Here is a 24394-nt window from a genome sequence, read left to right on the forward strand (position 1 = left end):
TCCAGATTGCATGTATCATCTATACAACTCAGTAAATCATACAACCGATAGTACACTGTCCCTGCACTCTAGTATCAACTGGGTCTTTCTCAGAATCGACATGCATGAGTTTCTAATGAGGGAATATTTAGTTAACTAGAGTGACACTTGTGGATGCACTAGTGCACCAACTGACTGTTAACTCTTTATTAGTTCCTCAAATAGTTTGGAACTAATTTAGCTGAACATAACTCAGTAAACTAAGTTATCTAATTACAACTCACAATTAAACTCATCCTAAACCCCTAAAACTTAGGGATAACATATGCATGACTTCAGAAAGACTTCCAACTCGAAATTCCTAAGCTAATTAAACTTAATTAACTATTTACAAGTTGTTATGAGAATAGAACTCAATTTCAATTCATAGTTTAAATTCAAGGATAAATTTAAACTGGAATTTCTTGTTGCCATTTCTGATCCTGATTTAAACAAGAATGCGACAAATTATAGAGATAACCATAAACACAAAGCTGAAATGGAAATAATACTTCATTTCATTAATGTAAAATACTAAAATATTCTTAAAATAAACCAGCTAGGGCGATGGTAGCTTATCTATGAGAAGAGATGTGGCGGCTACGTGCCTCTGAACTCTGTTACAATGAGGCTCAAAGGCCTATTTATTGTTGAGAAACAATGGAAAACCCTTAACATCCAAAAATCTAACCCTAGAAGATGAAACGCCAAATTGTGGGCCTCGTTTTGGGTAAGTTGGTACATCAACTTCCTGGGGTCATAACTTTGGCACCCGCTCTTCGTTTGACCCGTACAATAGCTCGTTAGAAAGATCTATCTGAGCACTACAAATTTTGGAAGAGAAACATCAATCCATGGACCCATGTTGCTCCCATATTTCCAAAAAGACGTTGTTTAGGGCCTCAAAACGGCTCTGGAAGTTCAGGACTTGAAAAATTGCTAAAAATAGTAAATTGTGCTACAATTACAGAAACTAAAAAAGTGAAAGAGACAGTTGTGGGGGTCCAAGTGGGATAGGTGGGTGGCTACCAACATCCACCTGGATCAATTTCTCAACATTTCACAACTGTTCACAACTGTTTGGCAAGTGAAATTATCTTATAACACCTTTACCTACTGTAATTTACATAAATGGTCATATGCACATTATCATTAAAGAAAAAGAAAATTTTATGTACATCATGCATTCATACTCTCATCATGGGTCCAAAATATCTAGATTGATAGGAAACATAATTGACATACCAATCGTATACATTGTAATTTTTCAAATAACATAATCATGCATATCATAACATTATATTTTCTCATTTACGGTTGCAATTCACATTGCAACGTTTTACCTTCACAGGTTCTCATGTTTCCATTAAACTACCCCGGCTTAGTAAAAAATAACATTAGTCATAATTGTTTTAATAAAACCATACCTTCTACAAAATATTGTTATACATAAGAAATTTTGTCAATACATTCAGAATGCATTTTGCATGCATCAATGTTCTCAATAATTCAACATGTAGAAAGGTATTGATTTTGTTACTTTTCATTAACCACTTTCATGCATCAGATGTAAGCATAACAAATAAGAATACATTTGTGAGACACTACATCCAAGGAACTTTAAAACAAAGCTTCTATAATTTTTTTTTTTCCAAAACAACAGTTAAAGGAATGATAATTTAATCATTAACATTCTCATAGTTTCTAACCAATACAACATGTTATTTCATCTATGCATATGCATCTAATCTACAACTATTAATTCATGCCCACTAACTTCACCCTCGAATCATCAATTCGTAGAGTTGTGAGGCTTAAACAACAAGGTAATCAACATCTAATCTAATTACTACTATCATTAAGTTGATAGAACCATCCAGTTAATCACTTTAATGACATTATTGTATCATGATCCAAGTTCTTGTCACCTTCAAGAACTTTTAGTCATAAATATGCATTGTTTAAACAAGTATTCACTTTCACAATCATTTTAGTTTCATGCATACAATACTGTCATGCATCAAAATATATGAAAATATTCATTAATGTGTAAATGTCACTATAGTTAGGGTAACAATCCAAAAATTCCAATTTCCCATAGTGTATTATTGCTAATAGACTAACATATGAAATAACTACCATAATTATTTGTTTACAACTTGAAATAAGCTTTAATCAAAACCAATTCATGCATATAAGTTTTATTAGTTAGTAATGCAACAATAACTAATCAACGCTACCAAACATCTTAATGAAACCATGAGAAGACTCAACTAACAGTTAGCTATTACTGTCAAGTCTCACTACTTAACTCATTGTTTATTTTTACATCTAAAAGGGTTATTTCAATGTCCTTTTAAAGAATTCTATTGTCCTCTTCAAGGACATTCCCCATCTTTTACATTCATGCATTTTTTCTTTAAAAATAGTGCATTGTAACTTTAGTCATGTTCATTAAATGTATCATTAATATTTTCATATTTGTAAAGGTTTGTAGTCAACTCTCACTTTCACTAGTGAGTAATTCAGATTATTCATAGGTGCATCAAAGGTTTTATTGTCTTTTATCCTAATCAAGATTAAAATGTCATGACTATAGTTTTGCAACAAACTTTATTACTTACTACTCTTCAATACGGTTGTAAACATGCATCATGCATCTCATGTCAAAAGTAATCTACTGCATATTTTGATATTTATATTATTAGAATCATACGTGAACTGATGCCCACTAGTATCATACATTGATTTCTTTTCTACTTAACATTTCTCAAAAGGTGCTAGTGCTGCAACCTTCAACTGTTATAGCCCAATATTCAATAATGAGCCTCCAGGTCCCATCAATCTTTTGTACCAATACAATCGGGCTCCCACAAGGTGATGATCTTGTCCTGATCTGCCCTTTCTGCAATATTTCCTTGATCTACCTCTTGATCTCATCATTCTCCAGAACAAAGCGCTAATAGATCGATCCGTTGAGCAGCGACTTACTCGGGGTCAGATCGATTGAGTGCTTGACCCGACAGTGCAGAGGTACCCCTGTGGGTGAGGCAAAAATATCCCTGTACTCCTCCACAACCTTGTCCATCTCTTGTTTTTGTGTAGAGGAGCCCTTCCTAGAAGCCGTGGCCAAAACCTTCTTCTTGCCTTGGGGGTAAATCATAAGGAAAAAAATTTCCTGGTCTTGGAAATGATCTTACTGCATTTCTTTGTAGTGATCAAAGAGATGGTGGTAGGAGGGGCTACCTTCATATTGTGTACAAATTATTAGCAAAAATAATAATCATAGAGAAAGGTCTAGACTCATATACAACATGTCGCTTCCACAAGTATGGTTTTCCTAACAATACATCACAAACTTCAAGAGGAGCAATGTCACATAGTACCTCATCTGTGAAGGGCTTGATGTTGTAGGGAAGGTGACACTGCTGTCTGACGTGAAGGTCTTGTCCTTGGTGAAGCCACCCAATGGTGTACGATTGTGGATGTGTTGTATTCCTTAGGCCCATCCGCTTCATGAGCTCTGCTGAAATGAGGTTCTTTTGGCTCCAGCTATTGACAATGAATGGTAGCAGAGAACCCTTCACCCACATCTATGAGTGGAAGAAGTGTTCCCCCTCCTCTAGATCTTCAAGTTCAATCTTCTAGATCTTGGTGGTGGGCACGGTGGCACTGGGCTCCGAATTAATGACCTACTTCCTTTTGTCAGTTCCCTTATCAGGTTCTAATTCAGAGTCAGAACTTGCATCTAGTTCAAAAATATTCAACTTGTCCACCAGTGACTGCTTGGAACGACACTCACTTGTATTGTGAGTGGAGATCTTATGGAACTCGCACCATTTTCTCGTGTTCTTCTTCGTCTTCGTAGTGTTTTTCTTTGCTTGGGGCTTTGGTGGGCTATCCTGGGTAGCCCCACCTTGGCTTGGTCCTTTGTTCTGTGGTTTGGGGGAGCCTTTTTCTTGCTTTGGATTTGCAAATCCAAAGTTGTGCTTCTTCTGTTTAAACTTTTGCTCAATCTTGACAATGCATTGATATGTCATGCCGAGCGAGGAAATGTCTAGGAACTCCATCTCATATTGCATGTGCTTGTGTAGACAACCGCAATACTTGAGAACCAAATACGCTCAATATCCTTAATACCCAGCTTCATGCGAAGGGTATGTAAAATATTTTTTAACTCTGGCACATCTTGGTCCCTTCCTTGCCATAGCATGGTCCACTTTATGTGTTTGTCTTCATAGCTCCCTACAAGGTAATATTGTTCCTTGATGGCATCTCAAAAAGAATTCCAAGTGGGTGTGGCTGACAATAGTGAGGGTTCACTCTCATCCTTTTGTTCACAGTAGGTTTCCCACTAGTCCTTGACGTGTGGGGGCGGCTTTGAGAAGTGCAAAAGTAATCTTTTCCTGATTGGAAAAGTCATGAACTGAAAAATATCCTTCCAATAGATTTAACCATTTATCTACGGCATCTGCATCTATTAGGGCTTCAAATATGGGAATATCAAAGTTAACTTGTACCTTAAAAGGAGTGGTGCCTCCAAAGTGGCTATTGGATGAAGATGCATTGCCTGTGGATAACCGTCGAAGGATCTGGGCAAAGTTATCCATCATTGCATCCCTTTTTCCCTTGAGGGATTCCTTGAGCAACATTTTGAAAGGATCTCCTTCCCTCTCGCATTTCTTTTCTTCCACCATGGGAGGTCGTCAGATTTTGTGAGGCTAATCTTGCAATGGTTCAACCAAATCAAGCCCTAACTCTTTATACCCTGACCTCGTTGGGGACATGAAAATAAAAGTAGAGAAAGAGAAAACCACTTTGATACCACTGGTATGAACTTAAACAGGAATGCAACAACTTACAAATATAATCATAATCATAGAGATGCAACAAAAAAACACTTCATTTGATTAATAGAAAAATACTGAACTATGCTTACAAACAGAATGGAAATAAGATATCTCGGGCGATGGTATGTTATCTCTGAGAAGAAATGTAGCCGCTACATGCCTCTGAATTATGTTACAATGAGGCTCAAGGGCCTATTTATTATTAGAAAACATGAGAAAACCCTAAACAACAAAAATCCTAACCCCAGGAGATTTAACACCAAGCGTTTGCGGGCCATATTCGCGTTAGTGGGGCAACCAACTTCCCGGGGTCGTAACTTGGTCATATTATCTCTGTTTGGTGTGTATGATGCCTTGTTGGAAATGTCTCTTTGAGTAATAAAGGATTCACCACTGGCACTTACCCACGTCTTCCGGACTGCCACGGACCCCAAGAAAATGTCATTTGGTGGCTCAAAACTGCTCTAGAAGTTCAGAACCTGAAAAACTGCTAAAACTAGTAAATGCTGAAATGAACAAGGAAACATATGAAACTGACTTGGGGGTCTAGGTGGAATAAGTGGCTGGCCACCAATATCCACCTTAATGATTCCTCCCCCCTTAAGAGGACCCCGGTGAAGGAGTTGAATACCTTTGACAACTCAATATAACTGTATCCTCTGTTGGCGAGCGTTCTTGATCTGTGTGTCCATGATCTAATCAGTTGTGGCCTGTTCCATCCAGTTCGGGTTGAGCTCTATTGGTGTGAGTTGTTATGAAATGTTAGATGTGTCCAAAAATGGTGGAAATTATGGCTGAAGGCAATCTACATTGAACATTGGGTGCATACCAAAGAACAGTGGGATGTTGACAATGAAGGCATTATTATCGACGACCTTGGTGATGGTGTATGGCCCATATCAGAGTGGGCGAAGCTTGCGGTGGGGTTCAACAAGGCGCTCCTTCTGCAAATGTAGCCAAACTTTGTCATCCACCTAGAACTTGTGCAACACTCGATGCTGATCATGGTGCTGCTTGTACTTAGCATTGGCTTTGTCCAATATATCATGGACCTGTTGGTAGATGTGTTGAATGTGCTTAATGAAGATGTTAGCCGTTTCAGTTTTGGACTGAACGTGAATCGAGTCTACTTGAGTGGCTACAAATGGTATGGCCACGTCAATGGGTCATAATGGCTGAAATCCAAGTCCTACTTGAAAGGGGCTGTGGCCTATTGAGCTGTGGAGAGCTTTGTTATAGTTGTGATTGAGATATGGGAGACTTGCATCCTATGTGTGTGGATGCTTCGAGTTGTACATGCGCAAAATGTGTACGATTATCCTGTTGACAACCTCTGTTTGGCCATAAGTTTGTGGATGGAAAGTAATGGACTTAGTAAGTTTTGTATCAAGCATCGACCAGAGACCTGACCAAAATGCACTCAGGAATTTGCTGCACCGATCTGAGACAATGGACTGTGGGATCCCAAAGTGTACCCACACTCGCTAAAAGAAGATATTAGCAGTGGCCTCTGTTGTGATACTCTTCTTGTAGGACGCCATGATGGCCACCTTACAAAATCTGTTGATGACCACGAAAACACAATCATTTCCATGCTTAGTAGAAGGAAGGCCCGACATGTAATCCATGGAGACAAATTCCCAAGACCGTGTAGGAGTAGGTAGAGGAGTATATAGGCCTTGTTTCTTTATGGTTGGTTTGGCAATGGCATAGGCGGTGCAGGATCTAATGTACTTCCCAACATCCTGACAAAGTTTCAACCAATAAAAATACTTTTGAAATACCACCATTGTTTTATCTACTCTGAAATGTCCAGTGACCAGACTACAGTGCGCCTACCAAATCATCTTGGAGCGCTTATTTGAAGAAACACAGATGTGTCCCTGGTGGCATAACAGTGCATCTTGAAGGTGAAAATTTGGAACTTGCTTCCCTTCTAGGAGTGTCTAGTATATGCTCCCAAATTTTGGATCGCTCTTGTAAAGATTCAACCACCTCGATGTCTCATGCTCACAGGAGTCGTGCAAAGTGATCAACGCCATGATCGGTGGTTGGCTAAGGCAATCAACGATGTTATTGGTGTTGCCCTTCTTATACTTAATGTTCAAATGGAACTGTTGCAGATAGGTGGATCATTTCTGATGGTGATCGTTCTGTAATTTCCCTTGTTCTATATGAATTGTAGAGGTTGGTGGTCTCTGTGGATCTCTTATGGAACTTGCACCATTTTCCTGTGTCCTTCTTTGTCTTCGTGGTGTTGTTCTTTTCTTGCGGCTTCAACGACTGTCCTGGTTAATCCCACCTTGGCTTGGTCCTTTGTTATGTGGTTTGGGGGTGCATTTTCCTTAATTTGGATTTGTAGATCCAAAGTCCTGCTTCTTCTGTTTAAACTTTTGCTCAATCTTGACAATGTACCAATATGCCATACCAAGCGAGGAAACATTGAGGAACTCCATCTTGTCCTAGATGTACTTGTGTAGATAGCCATGGTACTTGAGCACCAAATGCCACTTAGTATCCTTGATACCTAGCTTCGTGCGAAGGGTATGGAAAATATTTGTGAACTTTGGCACATCTTGGTCCCTTCCCTATCTGGTAATGCGAGCACTGGTGTCGAGCAGAGGCGATGTTTCAACTCTATGAATGCCTTCTGTTGAGATTATCACCAAAATAATTTTGCTTTTGCTCCTCCCTTGGTGACTTGACTCAAGGGCCAAGTGATATGAGAGAATCGCAACACAAACCTGCGGTAGAAATTGGCAAGACCCAAAAAGCTACAGAGCTCTGTCATAGTGGTTGGAGATGGCCAATCCCGAATGACTTGGATCTTGGCTGGATCCACACACACTCCCCATTCATCAATAATGTATCCCAGATACTGAACTTGGGTCATGCCAAAAGTGAATTTCTCCAAATTGGCACATAGCTTTTGTTGTTGCAGTGTTTGGAGAACCTGTCAGATGTGGTGGAGGTGCTCTTCCCAACTTTGGCTAAAGATCAGGATGTCATCCAAGTATACCACTACAAATGAGTTGGTGAATGGCCGCAAGATGTCATCTATCAGCCTCATGAAGGTTGCAGGAGCATTTGTCAACCCGAAAGGCATAACCAACCATTCGGAAAGGCCCTCCTTGGCTTTGAAGGAAATCTTCAACACATCAGAGGGTTCGATTGGTACCTAGTGATATCCCAACTTCAAGTCAAACTTGCTAAAATATTCTCCCCCCCCCCCTTCAGTTGGTCCATAAGGTCATAAATCCATGGGATCAGGTACTTATTCTAGACAGTGATCTTGTTCAGCGCCCAATAGTTAATACAGAGTCTCCAAGTCCCATCCTTCTTCTGTACGAACACGATGGGGCTCCCATAGGGTGATGAACTTGGTCAGATGTGACCTTTCTGCAACAGCTCCTGAATCTGCCTCTTGATTTTGTCATTCCACAGAACGAAGTGTAGATATATTGGTTCTATTGTAACATGTATTTTTTGTTGCATTTAATATTCATGTTTCATTCAAAAATCACTTGAAAATATAGTTAAAAAGATAAGGCAAGAGGGAGATGTAATAACTTGCATATCAGAATCAAAACACAAAAGAAACAAGTGTAAAAGAATTGGCCCATGTGATCAAGTTAAATCATATTATAAATGGTTTATGGAGCCATAACCAATATATATATATATATATATGTTAGTGATGCGATTAAATCGCAATCGCAAAGATGCAGCGGGCAGTTATATTATTACCACAGGAATCACCGATCACCGATTACGATAAAGGTGTATCTTGAAAACTTTGCAAAGGCTTTGGAAAAGGCGGAAAAAGCTATGGTTACGCATTTTTATATGTATTTCTATTATAAAGGATTATAATAGAAATAAGCGCTGAACAGGCTGGACCCGAAGCGTATATATATTATGTTTTATAAGCCCCAACGGGTCTGCCATATCACAAATTGTTAAGGTTTGGGTTAATACACCAATATAAAGCACCAATTGCGATTGCGATGGGTTTCGGACCCGATGAATTATTAAATGCAGATTTATGTCTAATCGAGTTCGTAACGGAGTTAGAAGACCATTGAAAAGGCGGCTCTGACGGATTTATAAAGCAGAGTTAATTCTTTTTCAGTTCCGCAATTAATCAAAGGTTCGCGTTATTCCACTGTGTAAAGAGGAAAATCAGTGTTAGTGCCGAATCTGAAGAGGAAGGCAATTGGGTATCTTTTATTTGTATTTTGGCCAATATAAACACGTGATACATATGTAAGCCCAGTTTTACACAAGTCAAACACATTTTGTTATGGCTAAAACGAATTAAAAATCGTTAAGGCATATACAGAGGAACTCGACAACAGATTAACAGAGTAAGCCATCAGTTATCGTCCTCTTCTGAATTCAATTATTTTCCTGTTATTTCATGTTCTTTTAGGTGTCTTTTACCCTCTGTAAAATTCTATAATAATTTTTACTTCAGATAGTTAGAGAAGCAGTTAAATAATTTGGGCAGTTTTAGAAATCAACAATTGTTCCATAATGTATAAAAAGATGAAAATTTACAAAGAAGTGGTTGGGATTTTGGAGAATCCGGAGACAAGGACATCGTATTCATGATATAATTGTTGATTAATGAAGAATCAAAAGTTTCCATGCATTTGTTGGGTATGATTTTGTGACTTCTCTGTTATGTGCCATCTTATGTCTTCTTCCTTCAAGTATGGTAATGAAGCTGCAGGTCTTTATTTGCTTAAGTAGATAAAGTTAATGTTCCTTAAAAGAGTGCTCTTGTACTTGAAATTTTCACCCTTCTTTCTAAGTTATAAATAGTAGTTTCTACGCAAGGCAGCATATTATCTTTAACTTCTTCAAGAGTCATAGATAGTAGGTTCTATGTTAAACATCATATTGTCCATGATTCAATGTTCACCTTCATAATTCTTCTAAGTTACATATAGTAGTTTCTGCGTAAGGCAACATACTATTTTTAACTTCTTCAAGCTTTCTTCATTTATCATTCGTATTCAGCTAATCAAATGGCATTCTGATATTTCCTTGTCACCTAAGTATTGAGAGTAAAAAACCAAGTCTCCAGGTTCTTCATTCGAGAACACAACATATATCTAAGTGACAAATAAGTGACAGTAAATAATATTTATTAATGTCTTAAGCATAATTTCTCTACAGCCAGGAAATTGGTTTCTTAAGGTACAACATTAATTGGCACCGTTGCCGAGGAGAGAAGACAAGAACATTTTTCTCTAGGTTTTCAATATTTTCCTCTAGTTGTTCAGTGAGGAGGGAATGTTTTGTTAGAAAATTATATATTACAAAGCAATGGAACACATAAAATATTGCGGAAATATAAACACAGAAAATGCATAAAACAAGAGAGACACAAATATAAGTGGTTCACCCAGTTTGGGCTATGTCCACGGAGAAACAACCAATCCTTCTTTTTATATTATCCAACAAACTAAAGAGATACAACCTATAGTAGATCTGCTATAACTCCCTCTCCGCTCTCAATCTCCTCTCTCTTCCTCACTCAGAATATAGATCTACATAGACACAATACAATTCCATCATATATAGTGAGGGGTTTCCTTCTAGGGTAAAAAACCCTAAATTAAACATAACTTCTAACGTCAGATCATCTGCTTAATGAACGACCTAGATTGACTAGAAATTACTATACTTTTACAAGGCAATTTTACATTTGTTTTTAGCTTTGGGGGCGCTGCCCCTAGACCCCCCAGTTGGGGAGATTAGCCCCCCTGGACCCCTGCGGTGGGGACAAGTCCCCCCTGCATCCCCACGCGTTGAGGTGTGTACAATCTTCCTGGGGTATACATCCGGCTGAAACCTTTGAATACAGAAGATAATCAGGCTCCACACCCAACATGTTTGGCTGTTTTGAATAAAATAAATTGAATAAGAGCACTTTTCCTTGGGTTTATTAAGTTTGAGGTTGATTCTTGAGAATGAAAAGTTTCAACAGTTAGTTGTATATTCACACCTGTGATTTTCACTTACAAAATTGATTGGTGACTCCACTGTAATTTGAAGTTTTCTTTTCTGGGTTTTAATGGCTCTCCCTGCATTCTTAGTCCACAAATTTTATCCATTTGATTTTACTGGGATCACTAGTTATCCTCATGATATGCTTGCATTTTATGTGTGGAATGAGTATCTTCCATAATTTTGTAGAATGGAATATGAAGATCTAGCTCAGCATCTCCAAGAGTTTCATGAATGCATGGAGAAGTAGGGCATCATTCATGAAGATGTGAAGATGAAGTTGTTTTTGTTTTATTTAGATAAAGAACCTAGGGTTTGGTTCAAGTCTCTGCCTCATTCAAGTATTTCATCTCTGAAAGATTTCCATTCAGTATTCAATTCTTATTGTAGAACTTATTATCCACACAAGTTTCTTTTTGAAGGTTGTTGTGAATATTATGATTTTAAAGAAACTTTAAAAGATTAAGATAATCCTGTTGAGGAAACTAATGATCTTGTTGATAATATATTAAGCATTCAGATAAGTTATAGCTAGATTAACTATGACCAACTCTCTGAAAGAGAGGAACTATCATTTTCTCAAAATTATGTGGAGAAGTTTATAAAGAATTTCTCTCCAATAATCTCCCATGAAGAGAATTTGTTGACTCTATTCTAGGCAAATCAAGAGAGTTTTTAGATGGAGGAAAGTTCAAACATGCATCAAGAATTTCTGCTCAGCAGTCGAGAAGAGGAAGAAATAATTAAATTGCAAATAAATCCCCAAATTTCCTATTTTGTTAAATTTGATGATCCTCCTATCTATAATGTAAATGTTTTAAATGGGGAACAGGACACATCTCTTCAAGTTCATCAGTTAGGTGTTGAACATACAGGGAGAAATCAACAAGTGGGATATCTTGGACAACAATATATTGAGCTATCTATCATAGCAAAGGAGGTTATCTCATGTAAAAAGAAAGCTGATAAAGAGATTGTATATTATTGCATTGAAGAACAAAAAGATGCCCATGGATCAGAGGTAAACAATCTATTTGAAGTTGATCATATGTCGTATAGTAATGTGAAATTTTTTTTTTGTTCCTGAGGTTAGAATTACAAATTACTTTCAATCAAATCTTAGAGATGAAAAGTGGAGACATGGAAGTGACATAGATCATTTTCTTAAAGATGTTGTTGATTGTTCTGTTGAATATATTATCCCAACATAAGTTTTAATCGAGCAGAAACCTTCATACATAGATAATTTATTATTTGGAGCTGATCAAGAATATATTTTTTCTTATACTTTTGAAGATCATGTGGCAGATTATATGGAAGAATTTATCAACAGTCTACACATATCATTTTGTGGATATACTCCTAATTTTTGTTGTGAGCTGCTTTTATGCATAATTTATTTTTTGTTCAGGATGAATTGCATTTTCAAGATTCACTGGCAGAATGGTTCTAGATTAAGCACCCAAATGCTAACCTGGTACCATTGGAAGATTGACTTCACTTGATGGAGATCAATCATGTGCATATGTATGAACTTGTACATAAATAAGCTTAGGTGTTGAGCATTTGGTTTCCAGTTGCAGTTCTTTAGTTTAATCATTAGTTGATGAATAAGGGTGACTTTCCTAGTTGGAAACTGGTTTGCAAAGGTGTCATACTTCAAGATTGTCAGGTTTCAGTTGTCAAATTTCAGGGTTTTCACAGTTTTGGACTCCATGCCCAACTAAGGCTACTGATCTATGATTCTCAATATTTTTCTATCAAAGCGCAAGCATCTTATCACTGCAGATATTGGTGTGGGTTCGTTGTACAAATTTTCACACAGTTAAGCTTGGCAAAGCTATATATGACTCCATGCCCAATGAATAAGGCACTAATCTACAGTTCTTAGTGCTTCTGTGGCAAAAGCACTATCCCCAGGTGGAGCCAGATGTTGTAACATGTATTTTTTGTTGCCTTTAATATTCATGTTTCATTCAAAAATCACTTGAAAATATCTTTAAAAAGATAAGGCAAGAGGGAGATGTAATAAATTGCATATCAGAATCAAAACACAAAAGAAACAAGTGTAAAAGAATTGGCCCATGTGATCAAGTTAAATCATATTATAAATGGTTTATGGAGCCATAACCAATATATATATGTGTGTGTGTGTGTGTATGTGTGTGTGTATGTTAGCAATGTGATTAAATCACAATCTCATAGATGCAGCGGGTAGTTATATTATTACCACAGGAATCACCGACAGGCCAGACCCGAAAAGATATATATTACATTTATAATGCCGATGGGTCCACAATAACTTAGAGCACCTTTATATATATATATATATATATATATACGGGTTCCATCGATTGCAATATGCGATGGCCGGACCCGATATTATATATATTATGTTTAATTCTCCCGTCGGGTCCGCGATCATCGCATAACGTTTGTATATGTATATGACTTATGCCGATTGCGATTTGCGACGGTGATCTAGACCCGGTATTATATATGCCACGTTTTATACTTCCGACTGGTCTGCCATATCACAGATTGTTAAGGTTCGGGTTAATACACCAATATAAAGCACCGATTGCGATTGCGATGGGTTTCAGACCCATTGAATTACTAAATGCAGATTTATGTCTAATCGAGTCTGTAAGGGAGTCAAAAGACTGTTGAAAAGGCAGATCTGATGGATTTATGAAGCAGAGTTAATTCTTTTTCAGTTTCACAATTAATCAAAGGTTCATGTTAATTCCGTTGTGTAAAGAGGAAAATTAGTGTTAGTGCCGAATATGAAGAGGAAGGCAATTGGGTATGTTTTATTTGTATTTTGTCCAATATAAACACCCGATACATATGTAAGTCCAGGTTTACACAAGTCAAACACATTTCGTTACGGCTAAAACAAATTAAAAATCATTAAGGCATATACAGAGGAACTCGACATCGGATTAACAGAGTAAGCCAACATTTATCGTCCTCTTCTGAATTCAGTTATTTTCCTGTTATTCATGTTCTTTTAGGTGTATTTTACCCTCTGTAAAATTCTGTAATAATTTTTACTTCAGATAGTTAGAGAAGCAATTAAATAATCTGGGCAGTTTTAGAAATCAACAACTGTTCCACAATGTATAAAAAGATGAAAATTTACAGAGAAGTGGTTGGAATTTTGGAGAACTCGGAGACAAGGCCATTGTATTCATGATATAATTGTTGATTAATGAAGAATCAGAAGTTTCCATGCATTTGTTGGGTATGATTTTGTGACTTCTCTGTTATGTGCCATCTTATGTCTTCTTCCTTCAAGTATGGTAATGAAGTTGCATGTCTTTATTTGCTTAAGTAGATAAAGTTAAAGTTCCTTAAAAGAGTGCTCATGTACTTGAAATTTTCACCTTTCTTTCTAAGTTATAGATAGTAGTTTCTGCGCAAGGCAACATATTATATTTAACTTCTCCATGGCTCATAGATAGTAGGTTCTGTGTTAAACAACATATTGTCCATGATTCAGTTTTCACTTTCATAATTCTTCTAAGTTATAGATAGTAGTTTCTGCGTAAGGCAGCATACTATTTTTAACTTCTTCAAGCTTTCTTCATTTATCATTCGTATTCAGCTAATCAAATGGCATTATGATATTTCCTTGTCACCTAAGTATTGAGAGTAAAAAACCAAGTCTCTAGGTCCTTCATTCGAGAACACAACATATATCTAAGTGACAAATAAGTGATAGTAAATAATATTTATTAATGTCTTAAGCATAATTTCTCTACAACCAGGAAATTGGTTTCTTAAGGTATAATAGGTCAATTTGACAGCATCACACCTGGGGTCAAATCGATGGAGTGCTTGACCTAACAGTGTAGAGGCACCCCTACGGGGGAGGTGAAGATGTCATTGTACTCCTCCACGAACTTTCCCATCTGTTGTTGTCGTGTGGAGGGGCCCTCTCTAGAGGTCGTGGACACCGTCTTCTTCTTTCCCTGAGGGCATATCATCAGGAAAACAAATTTCCTGCTTTTGGAAATGAGCTTATTGCATTGTATTGCAATAACCAAAGAGATGGCGGTAGGCAGTGCTACCTTTGGTATCCTGTACATCTTATTTCCTAAAGTAATAATAACATCACGAGGCCTTGATTCATACACAACATGTTGAAAACAGCAACAAGAAATGCTAAACATAGAAATGCTAAAAATAGCATTGCTAAGGATATCATTTCGGGATATATTCCAATTTTAATTTGTCCTTGAATTAAAATTTGAATTTAGTCTCACCAGCTGTTTGAAAGATAATTAATTAATTCATCTTGGATTAATTAGTTGGAGAAATTCAAACATGAAGTCTTTGTGAAGTCATGCAACCTTTGATTGAGAAAGTTATCCCTTAATTAAGGAGATAAGGATGAGTTGTATTTGAGTTTTAATTAGTTAGCTCAGTTAACTGAGTTAAGTCCAGTTAGATTAGTTCCAAACAGTTTGTGGAACTGATTGTGAGTTCAGTCAGTTAATGCATGCATGCATGAAACTAGTGTACTCCAGATAACTGAATATTTTCTCATAAATAACACATGCATGTCAGTTCAGACAAAGACCTAGTTGAGATTAAAGGCAGGGATAGTGTACTATCAGTTGCAAGAATTTTCCTATAAGAAAATTTCTTGCATGTAGAAGGAATTAATTTCCTTGATATTTGCGTAGTTTTACAGTGTGTTGGAGCAGTGTGTGAGACCAGTGTCACACAAGGTTATAGTAGGAGCACCTAGGGAAAACAACGCAAGGAAATAAGAGGCTTGGAGGACAAAGGGAAAGGCATATGAGTTGTCTAGTCTATCTATGAGTAGTGAGAGGGATTGTACTGAGAGTTGGATAGTTGTGAGAGCTAAAGCTTTGTGTAATCTTGAGATATTTCTGCTTATATGATAATATAGATAACAGGGTTTTTAGCTGAGGCTTTCCCCAGAGTATTCTTTTGTGTTTCATGTGTGATTGATTCTTCTTCTCTATTATATGTGTTCTGTTTGATCGTGCTCAAACCAATTAAGCTTCCACAAGTTTGATTGGAGAGGTAGATTAAGTATTTTGCTTTAGTACATTGCATAATTAGATTAATCTATAGTGAGAATTTCTACACAACATGTCACTTCCACAAGTATGGTTGGACTAATAATACACCACAAACATCAAGGGGAGAAACGTCACATAATACCTCATCCGTGAAGGGCTTGATGTTGTATGGAAGGCGACACTGCTATCTCACGTGAAGATCCCATCCTTGGTGAAGCCACCCAATAGTATATGGTTGGGGATGTGTTGTGGTAGGTAAGCCTAGACGCTTCACGAACTCTGTCGAAATAAGGTTCTTTTGGCTCCTGCTGTCGACAATGAACTGTAGTGGGGAACCCTTTACCCACATCTAGGAGTGGAAGAGGCACTCCTCCTCCTCTAGATCTTTGGCTTCCTCCTTTTAGATCTTCATGGTGGAAACGATGGCGTTGGGATTTGCATCGATAATCTGCATCCACTTGTCATTCCCCTTGTCGGGTTCTAACTCAAAGTTGGAACATGCATCTGATTTCGAATCCTTTAGCTTGGCCACCAGTGACTGCTTGGCTCGAAACTCACTTGTGTTGTGAGTGGAGCTCTTATGGAACTCACATCACTTTCCTGTGTCCTTCCTCGGCTTCACGGTGTTGTTCTTTGCTTGTGGCTTTGGCAGGTTGTCTTGGGCCACCGTGCCTTGGCTTTGTCCTTTGTTTTTCGATTTGTGGGCACCTTTCCCTTGCTTCAAATTTGCTAATCAAAAGTCTCGCTTCTTTTGTTTAACTTTTGCTCGATCTTGATAGCATATTTGTACGCCGTGCCAAGCGAGGAAATGTCCAGGAACTCCATCTCGTCCCGGATGTACTTGTGTAGGCAGCCACAGTATTCGAGTACCAAATTCTACTAAGAATCCTTAGTAACCAACTTTGTGCGAAGGGTATGAAAAATATTTGTAAGCTCTGGCACATCTTGGTCCCTTCCCTACTGCAACATGGTCCACTTTATGTATTTATCCTCATAGCTTCCAACAGGGTAGTACTGCTCCTTGATGGAATCCTGGAACGAATTCCAAGTGGGTGCGACTGAAAACAGTGAGGCCGTACTTTCATCCTTATGCTCGTAGTAGGTTTCCCACTAGTCCTTGACATGGTGGGCGGCTTTGAGAAGAGCGAAATTAATCTTTTCTTGGCCAGAAAAATCATGAACAGAAAAAAACCCTTCTAGTAGATTTAACCATTTATCTACAACGTCTGCATCTATCTGACCCTCAAATATGGGAATGTCAAATTTATCTTGTACCTTAAAGGGTATGGCGCTTCCAGAGTAGTTGTTGGAAGTAGATGTGTCGCCCATAGGTAGTCGCTGAAGGATCTGGGCAAAGTTGTCCATCATCGCATTCCTTTGTCGCTCGATTGCCTTTTCGAGCAAGATTTTGATAGGATCTCCCGCCCCCTCATCTTTCTTTTCATCCGCCATGGGAGGCAATCGGAATTTGTGAGGCTAGTCTTGCAAAGGTTCGACTAGTTCAAGCCCTAACTCATATCTCGACCTCGTTGGGGACATGCAAAGAAAAACAGAGAAAGAGAAGACCACTCTGATACGACTGATCCAGATTTAAATAGGAACACAACAAATTACAGATATAAACATAAATACAGAGATGCAGCAGAAATAATACTTCATTTCATTGATGTAAAATACTGAAATATGCATACAAACAGAAATGGAAATAAACTAGCTCAGGCGATGGTATCTTATCTCTAAGAAGAGATGTGGCGGCTACATGCCTCTGAACTACGTTACAATGAGGCTCAAGGGCCTTTTTATTATTGAACAATAAGAGCAAACCCTAAACAACCAAAACCATATACCGAAGAGATGTAACACCAAGAGTTTATGGGCCCTGTTGGGGTTAGTTGGACAACCAACTTCCCGGGGTCGTGACTTGGTCATATTATTTCTGTTTGATGTGCATGATACCTCGTTGGAAATATCTCTCCGAATATTACGACGGAAAGAAGTTTTTACTAAAATATCGTTGGCGGTAGATTGCCAAAAAAACATCGTTTAGGGCCTTAAAACAACTCCAGAAGTTTAGGACTTGAAAAACTGCTAAAAATGGTAAATTGTGCTACAATTAAGAAAACTAAAAAACTAAAAGAAACAATGGTGGGGGTACAAGAGGAATTGGTGGGTAGCCACCAATATCCACTTGGATCAACAAATTACAAGTTCTCATTTATATAGCATGTAAGGGTGCACATAACCAAAATAAGATTGCGTGCAATCCATCTCTAAACCGAAAATACATCAACAAATAGGCTCTAGATGGCCTCTAATATCCAAAAAAACCATGTTACATCAAATACCTACATATCTTCAAAATAATTGCATATCTTGGGATCTTTCTCATTAATATCGCCCTCTAAGCATTAACATAAGATAGAAAAAATGTAGCATGTCAAGTCAACATTTTGTTTGAGTGGTGGGTACATTTTTAGTAGGTTCATGACAAAGGAGTTTGAAAATCAATGTCACTAACATCAAGGTACATAGAAGGCTTGGTTCTCTTGATTAAATATGAGTTCCATACGCTAGTACATGACAAAATCTAATGGAAACATTGAAACCCCCTCAATCCTGAAATCCTGAAAAACTAAAAAGTCTGTTGGATTTTGAGTGAGATCTAAAATTCTACTTTCTCCATATGAAATCTAATGAGGTCAAAACCATTCTCAAACATCCTCACTCATTTCATGGTAATGTTAAAAATTTAAGTAAAATAATGAAAATGAAAGATAAAGGAGAATGTCACTTTTACTTTGAGAATTTAAAATTGCCATGAATTGCATGTCAATACTAGGGACATAGGTTTGAATATTAGGTTATTATGGACCTAATATTACCATATTTTTTTCTTCTCCCTCATACTTGTTTTTTCCCTCCTTGTGGCCAATTTATTATATAAGAAATACCTTTTAATACACATATTGCTATACAACATATAAAAACCCTTTACCCCCTATTATTATAAGCTCAATATAATATTTCATTTTTTCCTCATTTTTTATGCCCTAATATGAACACATGTTATATGGTATTTCTTCCAGTGTTATCAGTAAAAGTAAATCTAAAAGAGAAGAGGTAAAGTATTTCAATAAATCCCACTTGGGTGGAAGAACATGAAGGGGGTGGAAGAACATGAAGGACTCACTATCATTGAGGAGCACCTCTAAAACAAACCAAATTCTGTACCACCAGTCAATCCAGTCATTCAAAGCATTCACGTAATAGTTTTAGTTAATTTATAGCTTTTCTACTTCATTTGGAATTTACCACTATTGTGGCATAATATATTGCATATTTTTGTATTTATTCCATTAATATATGGATGTTTAGGATAAATGACAATGTTTAGAATAAAGGACATTAACTTTTGCTATTAATTGGGTCTTGAATCTAGAAAATCACATTAAAGTTTAATTATCAATTAATTAAAAAAAATATTCACAAAAGGAGAGTATTCATCTCTATCTTATTGTGTAGACAGATACTCTACAACTCGGTATAGGAGTGATGTGTATGAGTAATATGTCCAATTTATAATACATAAGGGATTGGTAAACATTTGCATGTTGGTTAAAAGTAAAATTGAGCGTATTCATGTCTATCTTATTCACAAAAGGAGAGTATTCATCTCTATCACCCGGTCTAGGAGTGATGTTTATGTGTAATATGTCCAATTTATATACATAAGGGATTAGTAAACATTTGCATGTTGGTTAAAAGTAAAAATGAGTGTATTCATGTCTATCTTATTCACAAAAGAAGAGTATTCATCTCTATCATATTGTGTGGACAAATACTCTACAACTCGGTATAGGATTGATGTGTATGTGTAATATGTCCAATTTATAATACATAAGGGATTGGTAAACATTTGCATGTTGGTTAAAAGTGAAAATGAGAGTATTCATGTCTATCTTATTCACAAAAGGAGAGTATTCATCTCTATCTTATTGTGCTGATACTCTACAACCTAATATAGGAGTGATGTGTAGGTGTAATATGTCCAATTTATAATACACAACGGATTGGTAAACATTTTCATGTTGGTTAAAAGTAATATAAAGAGCCTAGTAGTATAGGAGTGATGCGTAGGTGTAATATGTCCAATTTACAATACATAAGGGATTGGTAAACATGTTCATGTTGGTTAAAAGTAATAAAGAGCCAAGTATGGGGAGATGAGTGTTTGTAAAAGTTTAAAAGTAATAAAATTCAATTTGTTACATTGTAATTTTGTTTTTTAATAAAATTATGAATATTTTTTAGATAAAATAAAATTATATATATATATATATATATATATATATATATATATATATATATATATATATATATATATATATATTACATTACTATATATATGTATTACATTAAAAAAAAAATAACTGTCATTTATATCTTATCAAATTTGGTCTTGAGGATGGACCCCCTTTGGGGTTCGAAACGTCGACATAAGAAGCATAATACTCTGGAGAATCCGGATAATGCTACTTCAAGTTAAGATCCATTTTACCTTATAAAAAGAATAATGCTTCTATAACCATATTTAAATTTAATTAATAAGCACATCAAAACTTTAATACTTACAATAAACTTACAATATAACAATATGTTTGCCATAGATATTATTTATTTGTAAATATGATTTATTACAATACTATGAGCCAACATATGGCTCATCAATACAATATGCTCATAAATCATCTCTCATTTCACAATCAAAATATTTTATAAATATTTTATTTGAATTTAATTTTATAACATTTTTTAGATCAAATCTAAAAGAAAAAAAATTATAATTACTTTTGAGATATATCTACACAAAATTATAATTACTTTTGAGATATATCTACACTTCCATCCCATCAAAACATATGAGATATAAACAATAGCTATAGATTAAGATCCATTTTACCATATGAATCGAAAGAATAGTTTAAATTTACCATGGATATTTAAATTTCATTAATAAACACATAAAAACTTAATACTTAAAATATAACAATATTTTTAACCATGGATATTCACCCTCACTTTACCATGGATATTATTAACCATACCATACCATGGGCCAATATGATGACTCATCAATACCACATGCCAAAAAACCATCTCTTATTTCACAATTAAAATAACTTACAATATAACAAAATTTTTAACTATGGATACTCACCCCACTTTACCATGGATATTGTTAACGATACCATACCATGGGCCAATACCATTGCTCATCAATACCACATGCTGAAAAACCACCTCTCATTTCACAATAAAAATATTTTGTAAAGGAGTTGTCTTTAATGTGACTTTTTGAAGTTTCGGGTGGATTTTCTAGCTTGTTCAAGAGAAAAAATTGAATTGAAACCTTAATTTTTGTTATTTAAAGTGGGTTTTTGACTGCATATATGGATTCAACATCCTCAAGAACCCCTAGGGCACTTAGATTGTGCAGCGTTACCCATCAAGCTTAAATCGGAAAAATAAATTGGAAAGTTTTCAAAAAATCACATTAAAGACAATTCCTTTTGTAAATATGTATATTTTTTAATTTAATTTTATTAATTTTTGGGCGAAAGACACTCTCCATCCAAAATGGAAGAGATGTTGTATTGTCTTTTTATATTATGCTATCTAAACACTTTGAGCCAATCAAATTACGTAAAAATAAAAATAATAATTAAAAAATAAAATTATTAACTAAAACATTTTGATTTAGTAAAATTACATGAAGAAAAAAAAGAAAAAAGAAAAAACTAATAATTAAACTCCATATTAATTCTAAAAATCTAAATCTATCCATCCTTAGAGAGGGATCAAAAAGTCTAAAATGAGGGATTGCACATCGAGAGATTTGATCCCTTTCAGTGCTTGATAGATCTGAAATTAAGATGGATCTAGGCTAGTTATATAATGTGTTGCCTTACCAATTTTGACAAAATTTTATAAAACTAACATTGTGCATAAAATATAAAATTATAAATATTATTTTATTATATTTATAATATTATTTTATAAAATTATATAACCTTATTTATTTATATTATAAGTATTTTTTTTATAGGTATAGTCTAATTTATAGAAGATATACTACGTATCCATATGGATCACAAAAGTATGAGATCTAAAAATATATATATATATATTTAGTTGAATCTAGTAAAACATTTTCAAGAAAGAATTTGATTTTGAATGCATAGGCACTTGAATTCTACATAGTAAACAACTTAAACTCAAGTTTTTAAAATTCTCTACAAGACTTCCAATAAAATTAACCAGAAAATATGTTATGAAAAATGTCATTTCGTATATAAGTTAGACTATGTTTGTTCATATCATCAAAATTAAACACTTAAAAATTAAAATACATAATTTATATTATTAATTTATTAAAGGGAATAGTGGAAAGTGTGATTTAATCCCGAGCCTTACCCTTATTAACTGTTTACCAGTTACTATAAATATCTATTATAAATTAAATTTATAATTAGTTATATTATTTTATTTCATTAAAAAATTAAAAATAGATATCATAATGTTTTTAAATGTGATACAAATTAATCTGAATGAACAATTAGAATTATTAATGTTTTGGATATAGGTAAAAATATATTTGCTATTATTATTTAATATAAGTTTTGAATTGTGAATAATATATATGTGTAAGTTTTGAATTGTGTGTATATATATATATATAAGTTTGGGAGGACTGCATTTTTTTCATGTTCAATATGCCACCTTGATAGGAATGGAGAATTGAACCTTTGAGTTCACATCGAGTACTTTAACACTACATCTTTTTCATGTTCAATATAGGGATGGGGAATTGAACCAACGACTTCACATCAAAGAGTACTTTCACACGACACTGGATCACTCTAGGGATGGGGAATTGAACCAACGACTTCACATCAAAGAGTACTTTAACACGACACTGGATCACTATAGGGATGGGGAATTGAACCAACAACTTCACATCAAAGAGTACTTTAACAAGGCACTCGATAATCACTGACACGACACTCCACCACCATCTTGACGAAAAATATATATATTTAATATAAGGCATATATATATATATATATATATATATATATATATATATATATATATAATTATGCTATGTTATGTAAATATTTATAAAATAAAATAAAATAAAAATAATTTTATGTTAAAATAAATATTTTTTTTTATGTTAAGTAAATTTGAAAAACGAGTTGTCTTCAATGCCATTTTTTGAAAGTTTTTCGAGTCTAATTTCTCTATAATCGTGCAGGAATTTATCGAAATCACAAGTTTGATGGTAACCCCTGCACAATCGAAGTGTCCTAGGGGTTTTTCAAAGCGCTGAATCTATATATATAAGTCAAAAAACTAGTTTAATAACACAAATCAAGATTTCACCTCAAAATTCCCCGCGCTGATTCCCTCACGAGAAAGTCCAAAAAATAGTACTAAAAACAACTCACATTTGAAATAAAAATAAATTTTATGTTAATTTTTTATTTTTATTTTTTTATTTATGTTATTATTATTTTTAATTCATTTTTATTAGTAGCTAAGGTAAACTTGACTTTGTCAAACTATTATTAATATTCCTGTGGAATATAGTTATTTTAGAGAGTAATTAAACAATCTAGATCTCCTAGAGATGTACGGAGCATTGAGAAAAATCAAATCTGAATATCTTAATATAAAGCATACCATTGTAATCGCCAAAGCAGTATTGAAATGCTGTTGCATGGCTCAATCTATACTCAGGGTTCCTCTGATTTCTGATTTAGAGGGTTTTTTTTTTTTTCCATTCTGCTTGTTATTCCTTTGATTTTTGATTCAGAGGGGTTTTACTATTTGAGACTCTATTTTGGTCCGTGCTAGAATCTGAGATGCATTTTTGAACTGTAGAATTTGCTGGATATCCTAGCAATTATCTCCGACTCTTATTGAACCTTTGATGGCAAATATCTCCTTTCCGAAGAAGATAGATATTCTACTATGCTGTATCAAACACATTTTAATGAAGATGTTATGGTTTTTTCCTGGTTAAAAAAAAATTCCCCACGGTAGCAATGAATTGCGTGGCATATGTAACAGCCATGGCGTTTGTCTTATGCCTAGCGAGATTGGGAGCCCAAGAATGAGCTGGAGGAGGCTCTCCATTGGGTTCACAAACATTAAAGGTTACTCCCTTTTGTTCGGCCTTGAATCAGGGATGGACCCTGTTTGTAGCCAAGCCTTCAGTTCCAAGAACTGTCAACCCATCGGTCTCTGGTGGCAGAAAACAATACTCATATTATTAACAGCCTGCGTTCCAATCAAATTTTTATGGGCGAATCTCTAGAAAATCATGTCATGTCATGGATCCAAATTAGTTCTATGGATGTCATGTCATGATTTTCTCGAGAT

This window comes from Pinus tabuliformis, chromosome 2_1 (assembly GCF_031772625.1).
Source record: "Pinus tabuliformis cultivar Carrire ecotype Pingquan chromosome 2_1, CPIR1, whole genome shotgun sequence".
Classification (NCBI taxonomy): domain Eukaryota; kingdom Viridiplantae; phylum Streptophyta; class Pinopsida; order Pinales; family Pinaceae; genus Pinus; species Pinus tabuliformis.